This window comes from Pseudophryne corroboree, chromosome 1 (assembly GCF_028390025.1).
Source record: "Pseudophryne corroboree isolate aPseCor3 chromosome 1, aPseCor3.hap2, whole genome shotgun sequence".
In the NCBI taxonomy this organism is placed as follows: Eukaryota; Metazoa; Chordata; class Amphibia; order Anura; family Myobatrachidae; genus Pseudophryne; species Pseudophryne corroboree.
Genome location: NC_086444.1, coordinates 776479872 through 776498419, shown reverse-complemented (window position 1 = coordinate 776498419; position 18548 = coordinate 776479872). Strand labels below are relative to the sequence as shown.

The 18548-nt window shown below is 46.5% G+C and overlaps 1 long non-coding RNA gene across 2 annotated transcripts in view; it reads right to left on the bottom strand.

Annotated features, from left to right (window-relative positions):
* Nucleotides 1–15955: 15955 nt before the first annotated feature.
* The window catches only part of LOC134910080 (uncharacterized), a 39864-nt gene continuing 37271 nt past the window's right edge, over nucleotides 15956–18548 (bottom strand). For both annotated transcript variants that reach the window (XR_010176110.1, XR_010176112.1), the window contains exons 4-5: nucleotides 16610–17289; nucleotides 15956–16139 (exon numbers count right to left, since the gene is read on the bottom strand). This is a non-coding gene — a long non-coding RNA (uncharacterized LOC134910080). The remainder of the gene's footprint in view (nucleotides 16140–16609; nucleotides 17290–18548) is intronic.

The following is an 18548-nucleotide window of genomic DNA, read 5'->3' as shown; positions in this document are numbered from 1 at the left end:
CAGACGTTGCCGTTTGGTCTGTCCATGGCACCGAGGGTATTTACCAAGGTAATGGCCGAAATGATGATACTCCTTCGAAAGAAGGGAGTTATAATTATCCCGTACTTGGACGATCTCCTTATAAAGGCGAGGTCCATGGAGCAGTTGTTGGTCGGAGTAGCACTATCTCAGGAAGTGCTACAACAGCTGGATTCTGAATATCCCAAAATCGCAGCTGGTTCCTACGACGCGTCTGCTGTTCTTGGGTATGATTCTGGACACAGAACAGAAGAAGGTGTTTCTCCCGGAGGAGAAGGCCAAGGAGTTGTCATCTCTGGTCAGAGACCTCCTGAAACCAAAACAGGTGCCGGTGCATCACTGCACGCGAATCCTGGGAAAGATGGTAGCTTCTTACGAAGCAATTCCCTTCGGCAGGTTCCATGCAAGGATCTTTCAGTGGGATCTGTTAGACAAGTGGTCCGGATCGGATCTTCAGATGCATCGGTTGATCACCCTGTCCCCGAGGGCCAGGGTGTCTGCTGTGGTGGCTGCAGAGTGCTCATCTTCTCGAGGGCCGCAGATTCGGCATTCAGGACTGGGTCCTGGTGACCACGGATGCAAGCTTCCGAGGTTGGGGGGCAGTCACTCAGGGAAGAAACTTCCAAGGACAATGGTCGAGTCAGGAGACTTCCCTACACATAAAATTTTCTGGAGCTAAGGGCCATTTACAATGCCCTAAGCCAAGCAAAACCCCTGCTTCAAAACCAGCCGGTGCTGATTCAGTCAGACAACATCACGGCGGTCGCCCATGTAAACCGACAGGGCGGCACAAAAAGCAGGATGGCAATGGCAGAAGCCACAAGGATTCTCCGATGGGCGGAGAATCACGTGATAGCACTGTCAGCAGTGTTCATTCCGGGAGTGGACAACTGGGAAGCAGACTTCCTCAGCAGGCACGACCTCCACCCGGGAGAGTGGGGACTTCATCCAGAAGTCTTCCAGCTGATTGTAAATCGTTGGGAAAGGCCACAGGTGGACATGATGGCGTCCCCCCTCAACAAAAAGCTAAAAAGATATTGCGCCAGGTCAAGGGACCCTCAGGCGACAGCTGTGGACGCTCTAGTGACACCGTGGGTGTACCAGTTGGCTTATGTGTTCCCTCCTCTTCCTCTCATACCCAAGGTACTGAGGATAATAAGAAAGAGAGGAGTAAGAACTATACTCATCGTTCCGGATTGGCCAAGAAGAACTTGGTACCCGGAACTACAAGAAATGATCTCAGAGGACCCTTGGCCTCTACCGCTCCGACAGGACCTGCTGCAGCAGGGGCCCTGTCTGTTCCAAGACTTACCGCGGCTGCGTTTGACGGCATGGCGGTTGAACGCCGGATCCTGATTGAAAAGAGCATTCCGGTTGAAGTCATTCCTACGCTGATAAAAGCTAGGAAGGATGTGACAGCAAAACATTATCACCGCATATGGCGAAAATATGTTGCTTGGTGTGAGGCTATGAAGGCCCCAACAGAGGAATTTCAGCTGGGTCGATTTCTGCACTTCCTACAGTCAGGAGTGACTATGGGCCTAAAATTGGGATCCATAAAAGTCCAGATTTCGGCCCTGTCTATTTTCTTTCAAAAAGAACTGGCTTCACTGCCTGAAGTTCAGACGTTTGTTAAGGGAGTGCTGCATATTCAGCCCCCTTTTGTGCCTCCAGTGGCACCTTGGGATCTCAACGTTGTGTTGGATTTCCTAAAATCACATTGGTTTGAGCCACTTCAGACCGTGGAGTTGAAGTATCTCACGTGGAAAGTGGTCTTGCTTTTGGCCTTGGCTTTGGCTAGGCGTGTGTCAGAATTGGCAGCTTTGTCATGTAAAAGCCCCTATCTGATCTTACCTATGTACAGGGCAGAATTGAGGACTCGTCCCCAATTTATCCCTAAGGTGGTATCAGCGTTTCATTTGAACCAACCTATTGTGGTGCCTGCGGCTACTCGGGACTTGGAGGCTTGCAAGTTGCTGGACGTAGTCCGGGCCCTGAAAATCAACGTTTCCAGGACGGCTAGAGTCAGAAAAACTGACTTGCTGTTTATCCTGCATGCACCCAACAAGCTGGGTGCTCCTGTTTCTAAGCAGACTATTGCTCGCTGGATCTGTAGCACGATTCAACTTGCACATTCTGCGGCTGGACTACCGCATCCTAAATCAGTAAAAGCCCATTCCACGAGGAAGGTGGGCTCTTCTTGGGCGGCTGCCCGAGGGGTCTCGGCTTTACAACTTTGCCGAGCTGCTACCTGGTCGGTATCAAACACGTTTGCAAAATTCTACAAGTTTGATACCCTGGCTGAGGAGGACCTTGAGTTTGCTCATTCGGTGCTGCAGAGTCATCCGCACTCTCCCGTCCGTTTGGGAGCTTTGGTATAATCCCCATGGTCCTTACGGAGTACCCAGCATCTACTAGGACGTCAGAGAAAATAAGAATTTATTCACCGGTAATTCTATTTCTCGTAGTCCGTAGTGGATGCTGGGAGCCCGTCCCAAGTGCGGACTTCTGCAATACTTGTATATAGTTATTGCTTAACTATAGGGTTATTGTTCTGAGCCATCTGTTGAATGAGGCTCAGCTGTTGTTCATACTGTTAACTGGGTATAGTTATCACAAGTTGTACGGTGTGGCTGGTGTGAGTCTTACCCTGGATTCCAAATCCTTTCCTAGTAATGTCAGCTCTTCCGGGCACAGTTTTCCTAACTGAGGTCTGGAGGAGGGGCATAGAGGGAGGAGCCAGTGCACACCAGATATAGTACCTAATCTTTCTTTAGAGTGCCCAGTCTCCTGCGGAGCCCGTCTATTCCCCATGGTCCTTACGGAGTACCCATCATCCACTACGGACTACGAGAAATAGAATTACCGGTGAGTAAATTCTTATTTTTCTCTTACGTCCTAGAGGATACTGGGGTCCACATTAGTACCATGGGGATGTACCAAAGCTCCCAAACCAGGTGGGAGAGTGCTGAGGTTCCTGCAGAACTGATTGGCCAAGCTGAAGGTCCTCAGAGGCCAAAGTATCGAACTTGTAGAACTTGGCAAACGTGTTCGAACCTGACCAAGTAGCCGCTCGGCAGAGCTGTAAAGCCGAGACACCCCGGGCAGCCACCCAGGAAGAACCCACCGACCTAGTAGAGTGGGCCTGTACGTTAGGAACCGGCAATCCTACCGTAGAATAAGCATGCTGGATAGTAAGCCTGATCCAGCGAGCAATAGACTGCTTTGAAGCAGGATACCCAATTTTCTTGGGATCATATAGAACAAACAGCAAGTCAGATTTTCTGTGACGAGCTGTCCACTTCACATAGATCTTCAAAGCCCTCACAACATCCAAGGACTTTGAAGTAGCAGAGATGTCGGTAAGCACCGGAACCACAATAGGGTTGGTTGATATGAAATGCAGACACCACCTTAGGAAGAAATTGCTGACGAGTTCTGTGTTCAGCTCTACATGAAAAATCAAATAGGGGTTCTTGTGAGACAGCGCCCCCAGCTCAGACACACGCCTTGCTGAAGCCAAGGCCAGCAGTGTGACGGTCTTCCATGTAAGAAACTTTAGGTCCACCTCCTCTAAAGGTTCAAACCATTACGACTGTAGGAACTGCAACACCATGTTGAGATCCCATGGTGCCGTAGGAGGCAAAAAGGGTGGTTGGATGTGCAGAACACCCTTCAAAAATGTCTGAACCTCAGGGAGGGAAGCCAATTGTTTCTGGAAGAAAATGGATAAAGCCGAAATTTGGACTTTTAAGGAGCCCAAACATAGGCCCACATCCATACCCGACATCAGAAAAAGGATAAAAACGTCCCAGGTGAAATTGCACCACAGGGAATTTCCTGTTTTCACACCATGAGATGTATTTTATTTTATTTTTTCCCCAAATAAGATGGTAATGTTTAGACCAGTGATGGCTAACCTTGACACTCCAGCTGTTGCTGAACTACACATCCCAGCATGCCCTGCATAAGTTTTAGCAAGGCCAAATAGCAAAACTAGCAGGGCATGCTGGGATGTGTAGTTCAACAACAGCTGGAGTGTCAAGGTTAGCCATCACTGGTTTAGACGTTACCCCTTTTCTGGCTTGGATCAAGGTTGGAATAACCCTGTCTGGGATCCCTTGCTGGGCTAGAATTTGATGCTCAATCTCCATGTAGTCAAACGTAGCCGTGGTAAGTCTTGATAGACGAACGGCCCCTGTTGTAGAAGATCCTCGCGAAGAGGCAAAGGCCACGGGTCCTCTAGGAGCATCCCCATTAGATCTGCGTACCAGGCCCTTCATGGCCAGTCCGGAGCAATGAGTATTGATTGAACCTTTTCCCTTTTCATTCTTTTGAGAATTCTTGGGATCAATGGAAGAGGTGGAAACACGTACACCATCTGGTAGACCCACGGAATCACCAGAGCTTCCGCCGCCACTGCTTGTGGGTCCCTCGACCTGGAACAATACCGCATCAGCTTCTTGTTGAGATGAGAGGCCATCATGTCTATTTGTGGAATTCTCCACCGACGTGTCAAGGACTCGAACATTTGCGGGTGAAGGCCTCACTCTCCTGGGTGGAGTTTGTGTCTGCTGAGAGAGTCTGCTTCCCAGGTGTCTACTCCCGGAATGAAGATTGCAGACAGCGCCACTGTGTGCCTTTCTGCCCAGAGAATCTTTGTTACCTCTGCCATTGCTGCTCTGCTCTTCGTTCCGCCCTGTTGGTTTATGTACATTACTGCCGTCGCATTGTTCGACTGAACTTGAATGGAGTGATCTTGAAGACGATTTTACACCTGTAGAAGGGCATTGTATATGACCCTTAGCTCGAGAATGTTGATCGGAAGAATGGTTTCCTGACTTGACCATTTTCCTTGGAACTGTTCCCCCTTGGTGACTGCTCCCCAACCTCTGATGACTGTATCTGTTGTTAGCAGAAACCAATTTTGAATCCCGAACCTTCAACCCTCGGTCAGGTGAGAAGTCTGAAGCCACCGCAGAAGAGAAATCCTGGCTTTCGGTGACGGGCGTATCCTCTGGTGCATGTGAAGATGCAATCCGGACTATTTGTCCAACAGATCCAGCTGGAAGGGCCTTGCATGAAACCTTCCGTACTGCAGAGCCTCGTCAGAGGCTACCATCTTAGATGCACCAATATCCGGGTTAGTTTTAGAACATCCCGCACCATCGACTGGATTCCCAATGCCTTTTCCAATGGAAGGAATACCTTCTGTTCCTCCATATCCTGTATCTTCCCCAGGAATGGAAGCCTCTGTGTTGGTTCCAGGTGCAATTTTGGTAGGTTCAGAATCCACCCGTAATCCTGGAGTAGTTAGGTTGAGAGGGCAATGTTGTCCAACAACCTCTCCCTGGATGCTGCTTTGATCTGCAGGTCATCCAGGTACGGTATTAATGTTTCTACTCCGCAAGCAAGGAGAGAACATATCTCTGCCATTACCTTCGTGAATACCCTCGGTTCCGGGGAGAGGCCAAATGGCTGGGCCTGGAACTAATAGTGACAGTCCTGTAGTGCAAACCGTAGATTGGCCTATATAGGCGACCAAATCGGAATATGAAGGTACATATCTTTGATGTCCAGAGGCGCCTGAAATTACCCCCCCCCCCCTCTCCTCCAGACCTGAGATCACCGCTCTCAGAGACTCCCAACTTGAACTTAAACACCCTTAAGTACAGGTTCAGTGACTTGAGGTTTAAAATTGGTCTTACCAAACCATCTGGTTTCTGTATCACAAACTGTCTTCCAGACAGTGTGGTCCACCGTCATGCTGAAGGCTTTGAGGAAGCAGAACAAGAGATTCTGCTAGTTTTCTGGGTTTACCTCTATTGCCTTTCAAGACTGTAGAAGAACTTTTGGATTTACCTTTAAATTTCACTGACCGAAAGGACTACAGAGTTGGAGCAGAGTAGGTTTTCCTAGCTGGGGGTGCTGCGGAGGGAAGGTACGTAGACACCCGCCGTAGCCTTGGATATCCATGTATCCAGTTAATCTCCAAAAAGAGCCTCACCTGTGAATGGTAGTCTTTCCTGGAAGCCGCAGTCCACGGGTGTAGCCACAAGCCCCTGCGTGCTGACACTGCCATGCGTTGAGCAAGGCAATTTCCTTTTATGGCCTCCACCATAAAGTTAGCAGAGTCCTGAAATATGCTGTAGGAGTAAAATTATTTCCTCCCTGGAAAAGGAATCTAACCCGTCAATTAGTTTACCTGACCATTTAGTAGTGGCCCTAGTGATCTATGCACAAACAATAGTGCGTCTCTGGGCCACCCCAGCAGCAGTGTATAGGGATTTGAGAGTGGTCTCAATCTTCCGGTCAGCCATGTCCTTTACGGATGCTGACCTAGGACCAGGTAAGACTGTCTTATGTGATAACCTAGATACCGATGCGTCCACAATCGGCGGGTTTTCCCATTTCTTTCTATCCTCCAGAGGAAGGGAAAGGATGTAATTAACCTTTTAGGGATTTGAAATGTCTTGTCAGGATTAGCCTAAGTTTCCTCAAACAGGGCATTTAATTCCTTTGATGCCGGAAAAGTAGTTGAGGATTTCTTTTTTTTACATTAAAATAAGATTCCTCCTCTACCTCAGCCACCTTGTCAGGAATGTGCAGAACATCTCTAATAGCTTTTATCAGGGCCTGTATTCCTTGTGACAGGACTGCATCCCCCCCACTCTCGTCCATTTCACCCTCTTCTGTGTCAAATGCATCGTCATTATCAGCCTGCATGAGCTGGGCCAGAGTACGCTTTTGTGGACAAATGGCAAGGGTCTTAGACACTAGTATGGGAACTGAATCTCTATTCATCAGGTCAGCCATAGACCGTCTTTTTGTGTCTCTTTCTCAGTATGGGACAATTTATTAGCAATAACAGAGATCATCCCCTTAATGGACTCAAACCATGGGGGTTCTGACCCACTGGCCTGAGAATGTGTACTATCTTGGGTACACGGTATTGAGTCTCTCTGGGAGGACAGACATTCTGCTGTGCAGGAAACACAGTCCCATGACATTGTAATGTGAAGGGCCACACACCTGCACACAGAAGGTGAAAACACAGTTTAACCCACACCGAGCCTGCAGGGAGACACTGAAAATGGAGCCAGCCACACCACGCCCTATTATCTAAGTAAACTAAACTGGGTCGCCAAACTAAGTCCCTGAAGAGGACTTGGTATTCTACAGTGCTCTCCCCCTTCTAAGACCCCCTGGTTCCGCTGAGGAGACGTGGAGACTTTGTGGACGAGCTGTGCTTCTCTGCGATGCCTGTCAGTGTAAGCTGCAGAGGAAAAATGGTGCTGGTGAGCTGCTGGATCCGCTCATAGTGAAGCCTCGCCCCCCGTAATGTCGTGTGTGGCTTCCTAGTTTACAGGCCTGAGGTATATGTTTTGCCAGTGTGGGTATTCATTAGTGGCTCAGCGCGCCCCTCACAGTGGGACACACTCACCGCATGTCATCCTAAACCCTGGAGCGTAGCCTGCATGTCCGCTGCGCTCCATACCCTGATAACGCCATTACAGCCGGTGACCCGCTAACCAGGATGCTGACCATCTACTCACCACTCATGGCTCTTTTAGGGGTGGCTGCGTGCTGCGGCACTGTACGCTCGCCGTGGTGGGGCTTATGAATAGGTCCCTCATAAGCTATGTCCTGTCAGCGGGGAATGGGACCATTAACCCTATAGGAGGTTGCCCCCCCTTAAGTCCCATGCAGCAGGCAGGCTGGTGTCAACCAGTTCTGCCTGAAAATAACAAACCGAAAAATAAATGCAGAAAACTTCAGGAGCTTTTCTAAGCGTGACCGGCTTCCCCGGGCACTTTTTATAAACTGAGTCTGGTAGGAGGGCCATAGTGGGAGGAGCCAGTGCACACTTGATTTCTTAAAGGGCCCAAGGCTCCTAGTGGACTCGTCTATACCCCATGGTACTAATGTAGACCCCAGTATCCTCCAGGACAGGGCTGGCCAAACCGGTCCTCGAGATCTACCAACGGTTCACATTTTCCAGACCACCTAGCTGGTGCACAGGTGTAGTCATTACTAATTAAGATGTGGTGCATTCATTCCTAACTGACCATTCTACAGATCTCCAGGAGGCCTGGAAAACATGAATTGTTGGTAGATCTCGAGGACCGGTTTGGACGTAAGAGAAAATGGTTTAGTTTTTAGGGATTTTGTTTGTCTCCTGCCTGTCGAATTCCCCGCAGCTGCTGGCAATTGGGACTAATTGAATTTGCCCCCGGCAGTCGGTTAGCTGCAGTAATTTCCTGCTTCTAATTGAATTCCCTCGTCAGTGGTATTCCTCAAGACCGCCAGGCTGACATCCTGTGATACCAGTTGCGCAAGGTAGGTGTCCTTGTTACAAAAAAATATAGTTTTTTGTTTTGTTTATCTCCCCCGTGACTTAGTGATGTGTAGTTCAAGGTCAGAAAAAAATATTCATGCAGTATGTTTGCAGAGATGTTTCTTAATTGTAGGACTCTAAAAGACCTTCAATTGCATTGTGTATGATATAGTGACCTTATTTTCCACTCAGAATTTTCCTTTGGCTAGTTAGCCTCATGTGCTGGGAAATGGAACAATTGATCAGCACAAGGTCCTGTTACTGGAATTTTTGTAGAATTTGGTGATATCCTCCGGCTTGGTATCAAGCATGGGTCTTCAACCTGCGGCCTTCCAGCTGCTGTGGAACTACTCATCCCAGCATGCCCTGCCACAGGTTTGCTATTTGACCATGCTAAAACTGTTGCAGGGCATGCTGGGTTCTGTAGTTTAAAAACAGCTCGAGGGCTGCAGGTTCCCCATCCCTGGTATAAAGCATGCCATGCCACCTTCATTGGTAGGTTTCAGTTACCATATATTAAACAGTGTATGCACACACAAAAAAATGCCTCTCCTCTTAATTAGTGATGAGCGGATTCGGTTTTACTCGGTTTTACTCGGTTCTCAAAACCGAATCTTATTGGCTATCCAAAACACGTGTCCTCAGTGAGCCAATAAGATTCGGTTTTGAGAACCGAGTAAAACCGAGTAAAACCGAATCCGCTCATCACTACTCTTAATCTCAATATATTAATGCTTTTCATTACATCCATTTTTGTCCTACACCAGAAAAATTGATTTTACATCCTGTCACATTCCTTTTATCGATAAGAGTATTTATTAATTTCTCCAGCTATATTTATGACCAAACCATGGTAAAAAGCTACTGAGAGTAGGGGAACCTGACCATTCAAAACTTCCGTTGCTGCAAAATGTCTAATAACACTGAAGCAGCAAACTTTGTGAAAACCAGTGTCATTTTCACAACTTTTGGCCATGGCTGTATACAGAAGCACAACTGTAACAGACTGCAGGAAACATGAACTAGGTGCTTGAGCAGACTGCTTTGATCTATGCTCTTAAACAATATTGAAGCAGGTTTGTTGCATTACACTGGAGTGAAATGCTGCAAAGCAATTACTAAAGCTGGTGTGCTGGAGCATATTGAGGCAGAATGCTTGTGAAGCAAGACTGGAGCAGATACTAAACCAGGATGCTGATCCTCAGATGTTCTAGCATTGTGCTATTGACAGTTCCTGGTTTAAACTGCATTCTGAGTGCTGACAGTCGGAGCGGAAGGTGACAAGTTGTTGGAAGCTGGTTGCTAGATCGGATCATGTGATTGTATCCAGGATGAGAGTACATTTGATTACACACAAACCCTTGTTTCATCTTAAATACCCAACAATCCAGGTATAACACAGGCTTAAAACAGATAATTTAAAATAAAACAAAAAAACTTATATATGGGGCCGTAGCGGTCATGTAGCAGTGGAGCGCCTGAGTCCCCGTTCACTTTTTATAAGTTCTCATTCCTGCCGCTGCTCCTACCTCGGACTCGGGTACTGTTCTCTCAGTCCGTAGTTGGCTGATCCCACCGGCGGTGTTCACGGAGCCGGGAGGCCCCTCTGGTGGTCTCTGTGGGTTGCGGTCTGTCATGGGGGGGGAGCCAGGACCGCTGGAGACTTACACCGCGGGTGGCTGATTGCCGGCGCCCGCGATCCTTCCTGCCACCCGCTTTTACTCCCACACTCCAATTAGCTGCTGAGCCCCTGCACAGGGCCCAGGTGTGTGCCGTAGCAGTCTTCAGGGCTCTGGGAGGCGGAAGAGTGGATCAGTGTAGCTGCCTGCATCAAACAAGCTGGCGGAGGTAAGCTTTTCCTGCACCCACACCCCACTTACCATCTCCCCACTGCTTATGGGACAGCATCAGGAAGGTCAGAACTGGGGATCTTATATCTCCCTTATCTCAGGAGACCTGCGGTGACCATTTTGGAGGTGGGCAGCCAGCACTATGTGCTGGGAAGCTAATGGTACAACTCTGAGGTCTCTCACTGTGCCTTCCTACTGAACAATATAAATTATATTACAGAGGATCATCTGGAGCTCTAACCCCTTTTGCGAGATCCTTAAATTGTATATTTGTGCAAGGTACAAGTTGCTGGATTTTTCAAAGATTTTACAACCTCTGTTACTTGTTCCCTTGTCTGGGTGACTGTAACTGAATAGCAATTCCCTGCAGAAAAGCCAATTTGGGACTCTTCATCACAGTTTCTCACATTGTCATAAATCTCAGTGAAAAGGAGCCTAACAGGGCTGTACTCCATATAGCTCCAGAGCTCCCTCTTCTGGTGCATACTCGCAACTGGGCTTCTTGTTTTCAATAACTGTCCACAAGCTTCCCTGTTAGATACCTTGAATACTGGATGTTACATTCTCAGCTGCGGCTGTGTCACCTTCGTCCTATGGCACTGCTCCCGCCATGCACATGATTTAGCCGTACCAAGTAGTGGGGAATGGGTAGTGTGACACTACCTTGACTACGTTCAGCCATTTCTCCCATACCATTAATGCACACCTGATCCTTGTACTGATTGTCCCGACACAAGACGAAGTGATGTAACTCCAAGAAAAATACTAGATCCTCACCCAAATGCTCACATCTTACAGTGTTTCACTCTTTATTTAAGACTCCTGTCAGTGATCACAGTCCACTTCCACTGGTGACCCCTCCAGCAGCAGTTGCCCAGATGAACATGGACACTGCTAAAGAACCGCATCAACCCGCTCCAATGAAACCCTCTGGGGCTGACACCACTGACATGGCCGACATACTGACACAATTGCGTTCTCTTCCAACTCGCTAGGATGTTCAGCAAGATTTTACAGTTTATGGAATAACGAATCCAAGACTCGATCCAGTCCAGACTTTCGGCCATACAAACAGACTTAACACAGGTAGGAGGTAGAGTGGAAATGCTGGGAGACCAGACCGATGGCATAGAATCCAAAATTTCTGATCTGCATGACCTGATCTCGCGTCATTCCAGCTCTTTCGGACGCTACACGCAGACTCACAGATATGGATGATAGGGGTCATAGAAATAATCTTCGCATCAAATGCCTCCCTGAGGACATACCGCCCCAAGGCATCGTAGCCGATTTAACAAAGCTATTCAATGAGCTACTGGGTGCCTCTATAGACTCACATCCTATTTGACAGGGCTGATTGAGCTCTCCGCCCGTCTGTCGGCTACACTATTTTCATGAAAAAGAAGAAAATACGATGAAGAGCCAGACATGTATCAACCATAGACTTTAATGGTCACCAGGCTCAGATTTTCCAAGACCTATCATGGCACACTCTGCATCAGAGATGCCTCCTGAAACCTCTCACAGATGCCCTCTGGAAATGGGAGGTTAAATTCCGGTAGGTCTTCCCTTTAAGTATCCAGGTAACACATGAGGGTACCCGCATCACAATAGAGGAATATGAAGATGTTCCTCAACTCTTGGTCTACCGTTGATCAATTTACCGATTTGGCTAGATCCTCTTGAGAAGTTCAGATTATTTCTAATAAATATTTAAAATGCCAGCATTAATATATGCTGCGGACACAAGGTGCATCTTATTACCATATACGATAAAAGTGTGCTGTACGTCGCAAACACTACATCCCTCAAGAGAAAACAAGTACTCACACACATTGTAAGCTGAGGTCCAACGCTCAGTGATGTATATATTTGCTATTAAAAGGGTATGCATACAATATAACACATGTACAGTATATATATGGTTGCAGATTTACAATTACACAGGAAGCAGTTGTTACAAAAGAATCCATACATACAGCCAGCATACATACATTACCCTTTCCCTCAATGCACACTCTCCGCTCCATCTGTGAATGTCAACAGCAACAGAAGAACAGCAAACAGCAACTAACGCTCTAAGTCCTAGAAACTGCCTATATCCAAACAGTGGGAGTTAACAGGTTGTTGGTTTCAGGCTCCTTCCATTGGTACAGGAGAGGGAGGTCTCTCATTCATGATGTGTCATTGGTCAGTTCATATGCAAGCAACGTCCAGCCTTGAAGAAGACATCATAGGGGTTAGCCACTGGTTTCCTGCCCACATGCTTTCTTTCAGGAATGTCCTTTTCTCATTAGAATTGTGGCTTCAGATTTCATACATTTAATCATAACTAATCGTTGCAATGTGCTACAACCTAACCACAGCTATCAAACCAACACACTCATTCCCTTGATTATTTTGACACCATGCATGACATGTTTATCTTGTTCTGTCCCATTAATACATATATATCTGGTTTTCTACTCTATTATATAATTTAATACATTATAATGTCTGGTGCTTGACATGTTTAATTTATGTGTTGTATGAAATATGTGTTGAATATATCTTTGTGGCATGTCTGTGTGAGTGCGTAGGCTACCATATATCCTGTGCATACTGCGTGAATGCAAATGCACAGAGACCCATCTGTTTAGAGTTTGTATGTTTTCTGTATGTAATATTTTTGACTTCGACGCTCTTACACCTTCTTCAGTCCAACAGAGAGAGGCCTGGAGAAAAGCGGGCAACTCCCGAAGACGCTCAAGAGCCAACCAGGCTGGGATGTCACGTGACGATGCTTGACTTGCTTACCTTCTCTTTTGAATTCATGTCTGTATCCGAGTGAGACATGTCGGAGGTTTAATGTTTGATAGTGTGTTTGTCTTTCTCTTTGACAGTTTGACCATTGCATGGGAATCTGTTGGCCATGAAGACGGCTACTATAATTCAGTTCTGTTATTGTTGCTGGTTATTTTGGGTACCGGTCAGGTTGATTTAGCCCCAACTACCACCGTACCCTTATATCTGCTGAAATGGCTGTTCGAATATAGTCTAATTTTATTTCTCTATGATCTTAAGATGTTGAATAGTGTTGTCACACTCACTACTCCCCTCTTGCCCCAGCTCTGCTGTAAATTTCTCTGACTGTGGGCCATTTTTAGATGCCCATGGCTCTAAATGCAGAGTATTATTGTTCCGCATTCACACTGTTGATATTTTTGATATACTGCTATGCATATGATGAACATAACAGGTTGAATTTTTGTTTATTTTGTCTGATATATCCGCTAACATATGTTCAGACCTACATCTTGCTTGTTTTTCCCTTCTGTGTTTTCCAAGTCCTCCCTTCCTCCACCTTCTCCTTACAGGTACCGACGACGATACCAACAATTATAGGCCCGATATGGGACAGGAGCTTTACCAATATACTGATGACACTCACATTATACTACAATGGCGAATTTAAAAGTCTGGTTTAATAATGTAAAGGGTTTAAACATACCTGAGAAGAGATCACATCTATTACATACCCTACACACACAGAGAGAGCAGAAGTGGTGTCTCTCTTATGTCCTAGAGGATGCTGGGGTCCACATTAGTACCATAGGGTATAGACGGGTCCACTAGGAGCCACTGGCACTTTAAGAGTTTGAGAGTGTGGGCCGGCTCCCTCTATGCCCCTCCTACCAGACTCAGTTTAGAAAATATGCCCGGAAGAGCCGGTCACAGCTAGGGGAGCTCCATAGGAGTTCTTTTTTTTTTTTTTTAGAGTTTAGGCACAGGGAGGCTGCTGGCAGCAGCCTCCCTGCTCCGAGGGACTAAGAGGGGGAGTAGTGTCCGCCCTGAGAGGATTGAGCCACTATCTCTGCTGAGAGGACGCTGAGCTCCTGAGGGGATCGAACGTTCGCCGCCACGGGATCGCTCACCCCAGCAGCATGCCGCCACCCCCTTACAGAGCCAGGAGACTTCAGTGACGAGTTAGTCACCGGCCCCCCTGGCAAGCAGGGAGCTGGTGTGAAGATGGCAGCAACAGGGTAGGAAGCGCAGTACTAACTGCGCTCCGGGGCTCAGCGGTACATGTTGTGGCGCTGTGAGTGGCGCCCTAAGCCAGCACCTACACCCTACACTGTCCAGCAAGCCTGTCACGGTACCAGGATCGCTGCTAGCACAATTCCTCAGGCCAGTATAAACTACAGGGGAGCGGGAAGCAGTGCCATGAAAGGGGGCGGAGCGTCTCAGAGCGGACCCAGCAGCGTTCAGCGCCATCTTCCTGTCTGCAGAAGCGCTTACAGGGAAAGCGGTCCCTCCAAGTCAACTCCAGCTATCTTGTACGGTACCATGGGGTTGTAGAAGGGAGGGGGAGGCTGTGTAAGTCGGTGTAGTCTATCAAGGTACACAGACAGTGCTGGTAGTTTCATTAGTTCTACCTTAAAAAGCGCTGTGTGTGGGTTGGCTCCAATCTCTGTGTCTCTGTGGCATACATGGGGGGAAACTATGTCTGACATTTCCCTGTGTGTGTGGGTGTTTACTATCTCACATAGCCATGTCTAGGGACTCTGGGGGTCATTCAGAGTTGTTCGCTAATTTTGTCGTACGCACAAAGCGTACGCACTACAGCGAACACATTGCACGAATGCAAACAAACGCCCACTACGTACTACTGCAAAGGACAATGCAACAATGCACAAAGTAGGTGTGTATTATGTATCATCGCAGGATAGTGTTCCGTTCGCATGAATGCCAAACGCATCACGAACAACACACACTGTCGTACATGTGAAATACCTACGCATGCTTACACATGTTTCGTTAGCTTGCAAATATTTGCACATCTTTGTGTTTGTTTTTAAACCCCCTAAACATCCCATTCATCCTTTTCTTGTCTCAATTAAGAAAGCAATTAGACTAATGAGTTTTAATGTGATTGTCCAATTAAGTGTTCACATTCTTAAAGAAGAGTTTTAACACCTAATACAGGTTGAGTATCCCTTATGCAAAATGCTTGGGACCAGAGGTATTTTGGATATCGGATTTTTCCGTATTTTGGAATAATTGCATACCATAATGAGATATCATGGTGATGGGACCCAAGTCTAAGCACAGAATGCATTTATGTTACATATATACCTTATACACACAGCCTGAAGGTCATTTTAGCCAATATTTTTTATAACTTTGGGCATTAAACAAAGTGTGTGTACATTCACACAATTCATTTATGTTTCATATACACCTTATACACACAGCCTGAAGATCATTTAATACAATATTTTTAATAACTTTGTGTATTAAACAAAGTTTGTGTACATCGAGCCATCAAAAAACAAAGGTTTCAATATTTCACTCTCACTCAAAAAAGTCCGTATTTCGGAATATTCCGTATTTCGGAATATTTGGATATGGGATACTCAACCTGTAGCACAATAACATGCATCACTTAAGTGTTCCATTATATATTTTTAACATATTTGTAGCCCAATTTACTAATTACCCCATTTTTTGGGGATGTAAAAATCCATCACTGACATAATGTACATAACACAGTTCCCCATATATGCTTACATTTTTACTGTGTTTTAAAATGGGGAGTGAGAAAGTACAAAACAATCAGCTCCTAACAGTCATGTCACAAGCATTTATTTTGTAAGTGTCTGTGAGTAGTTGAATAAGTAGTTATTTCTCACTCTTCATTTTATCCCTTACAAAGTAAAGACACATCTCTACATCTTTTTTTTTAAATAAAAAAAACATAAGACACCAATTTAGCTAAACAAAAAAAAAGTATTTATTTATTTTGAACTGTTGTCATTATTTGTCTGACTTTAAAAAAAATCATTTATAATTATTTTTCAACATTTGAATGGCCTGCATTAGGCCCCGGCAGTGCTGCTCCATTATGTGGCAGATTTGTTCGATTCCCACATTGGGAGGTCCAACTGCAGCATCTGTAATGAATGTACAAAACACAAAATTACTTTATGACATTATGCCAAATACAATAAAGGCACAAAGCACATTTTCACTGGTCAATAGGTACGTCAGGGATGTCGAACGTTTTGCCTTCCAGCTGTTGATGAACTATACATACCAGCATGGCCTGCAATGTAATCTAAAAATAGCAATGCAATAACTGGTGCAGGCCATGCTGGGATGTGTACTCCAGCCACATCTGGAGTGGCCAGGGCTCTGCATTTCGAGTGTAGGGCCATCCTCAGCAGACTGCGTCTATACATCTGGTGAACTACATATCCTAGCATGTCCTGACTCAGTGATAGTGGCCCTTCATACATAAGCTGAGACAGGGAATGTTGCTATGTGTAGCAGTACAGCATTTGCAGGGTCACAGTTTAAAAAAACACCTGTATGTAAATAACAAACAGCTTACATATACATTTCTGTGTTTGTAATTACTTACTGTCCCCCGACGGATGACCAGCATACTCCACTTCCTCAGTGGCCTGTGCGGCCCACTCTCCGGGGTCGTTGGAGATGGGGGAAGGGGGTTAAAAGGGGGTGGGAGGTTGGATGGAGGAAGGGGCTTGAAAGGGTGATGGAGGTTGGATGGGTGAGGGGGTTTGAGAGGGGCGGTCAGATTGAGAAGGTGAGGGGGGTTCAGATTTAGAGGGTTATGGGGGTTGAGGGGGGTTCAAATTGAGAGGGGGGGGCAGATTGAGGGGGGTTCAGATTGAGAGACTGAGGGGGGTTGGGAGGTGGGTTCAGATTGAGAGGCTGAGGGGATTGAGGGGGGGGGTAAAATAGAGAGGGTGAGGGGGGTTGAGAGGGGTTCAGATTGAGAGAGTGAGGGGAGTTGAGAGGGGGCTTCAGATTGAGAGGGTGAGGGGGGTAAGATAGAGAGGGTTGGATGGTTTGAGAGGGAGACGAGGAAGAAGAGAAGGGTAGCAGTTTGTGGGTTGTTGTGGGGGGTAGGTGGTTTCCGAGGAGAAGGAGGTAGAGGATTGATGGGGGGTGGGTTGAGGGGGGAGGTGGTTTGAGAGGGGGAGGAGGAAGAGGAGGATGGTGATTGATGGGGGGTGGGTTGAGAGGAGGATGACTCTTCTTCCTCTTCCTCCTGTTCTGCCTGCCTTTGGGCTCATCCTAAAAAGAGAGAAAGTCAATTATGTGTTTTTTAGGATGGGCCTTAATTACTGTCTACTGTAATTGCTTGTGTCATATGGTTCCTTTGTTTTTTTTTCATGTTCCCAAGTTATTTTTCTTTAAAAAAAAAAATTAGGGGGGGAGGGGAATTTGTGGAAAAGCAATTTCAGTTGTTACAAAATGCATAGTGCACACACACAGGAGTGTGTACTGTGCCACAGGAGTACATGTGAGTTTTGTTGTGCACCACTGTGCATTTCCCGAACACCTGCCACTATATTTTCTGGATCCTGCTTGTCCCCTTTCATTATGTGTTACACATATATGTTAAGTCACACTACGCAGGAATCTTTGACTTTTAGGGGTACACATTGTGATGCTCCAGCTTTCTGTAATTCCTGTATGTATTTATGAAGGCACACACTCCATGCAATGTAAACATCTATGTAAAATCAAAGTGCTGTCTGGCTACAGCCTGTGTGTAGCCTGGACCCACCCCTACACATGAAACTCAAACCACTGTGCTCCCTAGTGTGTTTTGCACGGCCTACCCCCACACAAAGTACACTGTCTTTTCAATTTATTACAATTTTTTTATAGCTAAAATGCATGCTCACGCAAACAAAATTGAATGCATTTTACTTAGGTTGGCGGATTTGCTGGCGCATTTGCGCCAGCAATTCAGGCTGACGGCGGTGGAGATCTGACCACCACCGCTCCAATTGTACTATAATCCACCTCGTGCGGAACCTCGCCCGCAGTATTCTGCGGACCTCCGCATAGGCCGCACACTTCCGCGAGTTTGGGATGTAGGGACCCGCGCGGCCTACACGGCGGTCCATCACGGCAGTGAGCACCCGCAGCTCCCTTCTCGAAAAAGCGGCTGCTCGCATTGGTGCCAATGGCGTTTTCCTTACATGGGCATATATTTATAGTGTGTGCTAACAGTTGATTGGTCCAAATGTGATGGTGTCATCTTTATTGATCAACTTTATTAATCTGTGTACAGTGTCATTTTTTTGACATACATAGTAACATAGTATCTAAGGTTGAAAAAAGACAATTGCCCATCGAGTTCAACCTATTTGTGGTCTCCTATTCATGATTATTTTGTATAAAATTTTGACTGATGCTGATGTCTGCCATTACGTTTTATCCCTCTTTTTTATAATAACCACAGTGCGTGACTATGCCCCGTAACCCTGGATATCCTTATCCATTAGGAATTTATCTAACCCATTCTTAAAGGTGTTGACTGA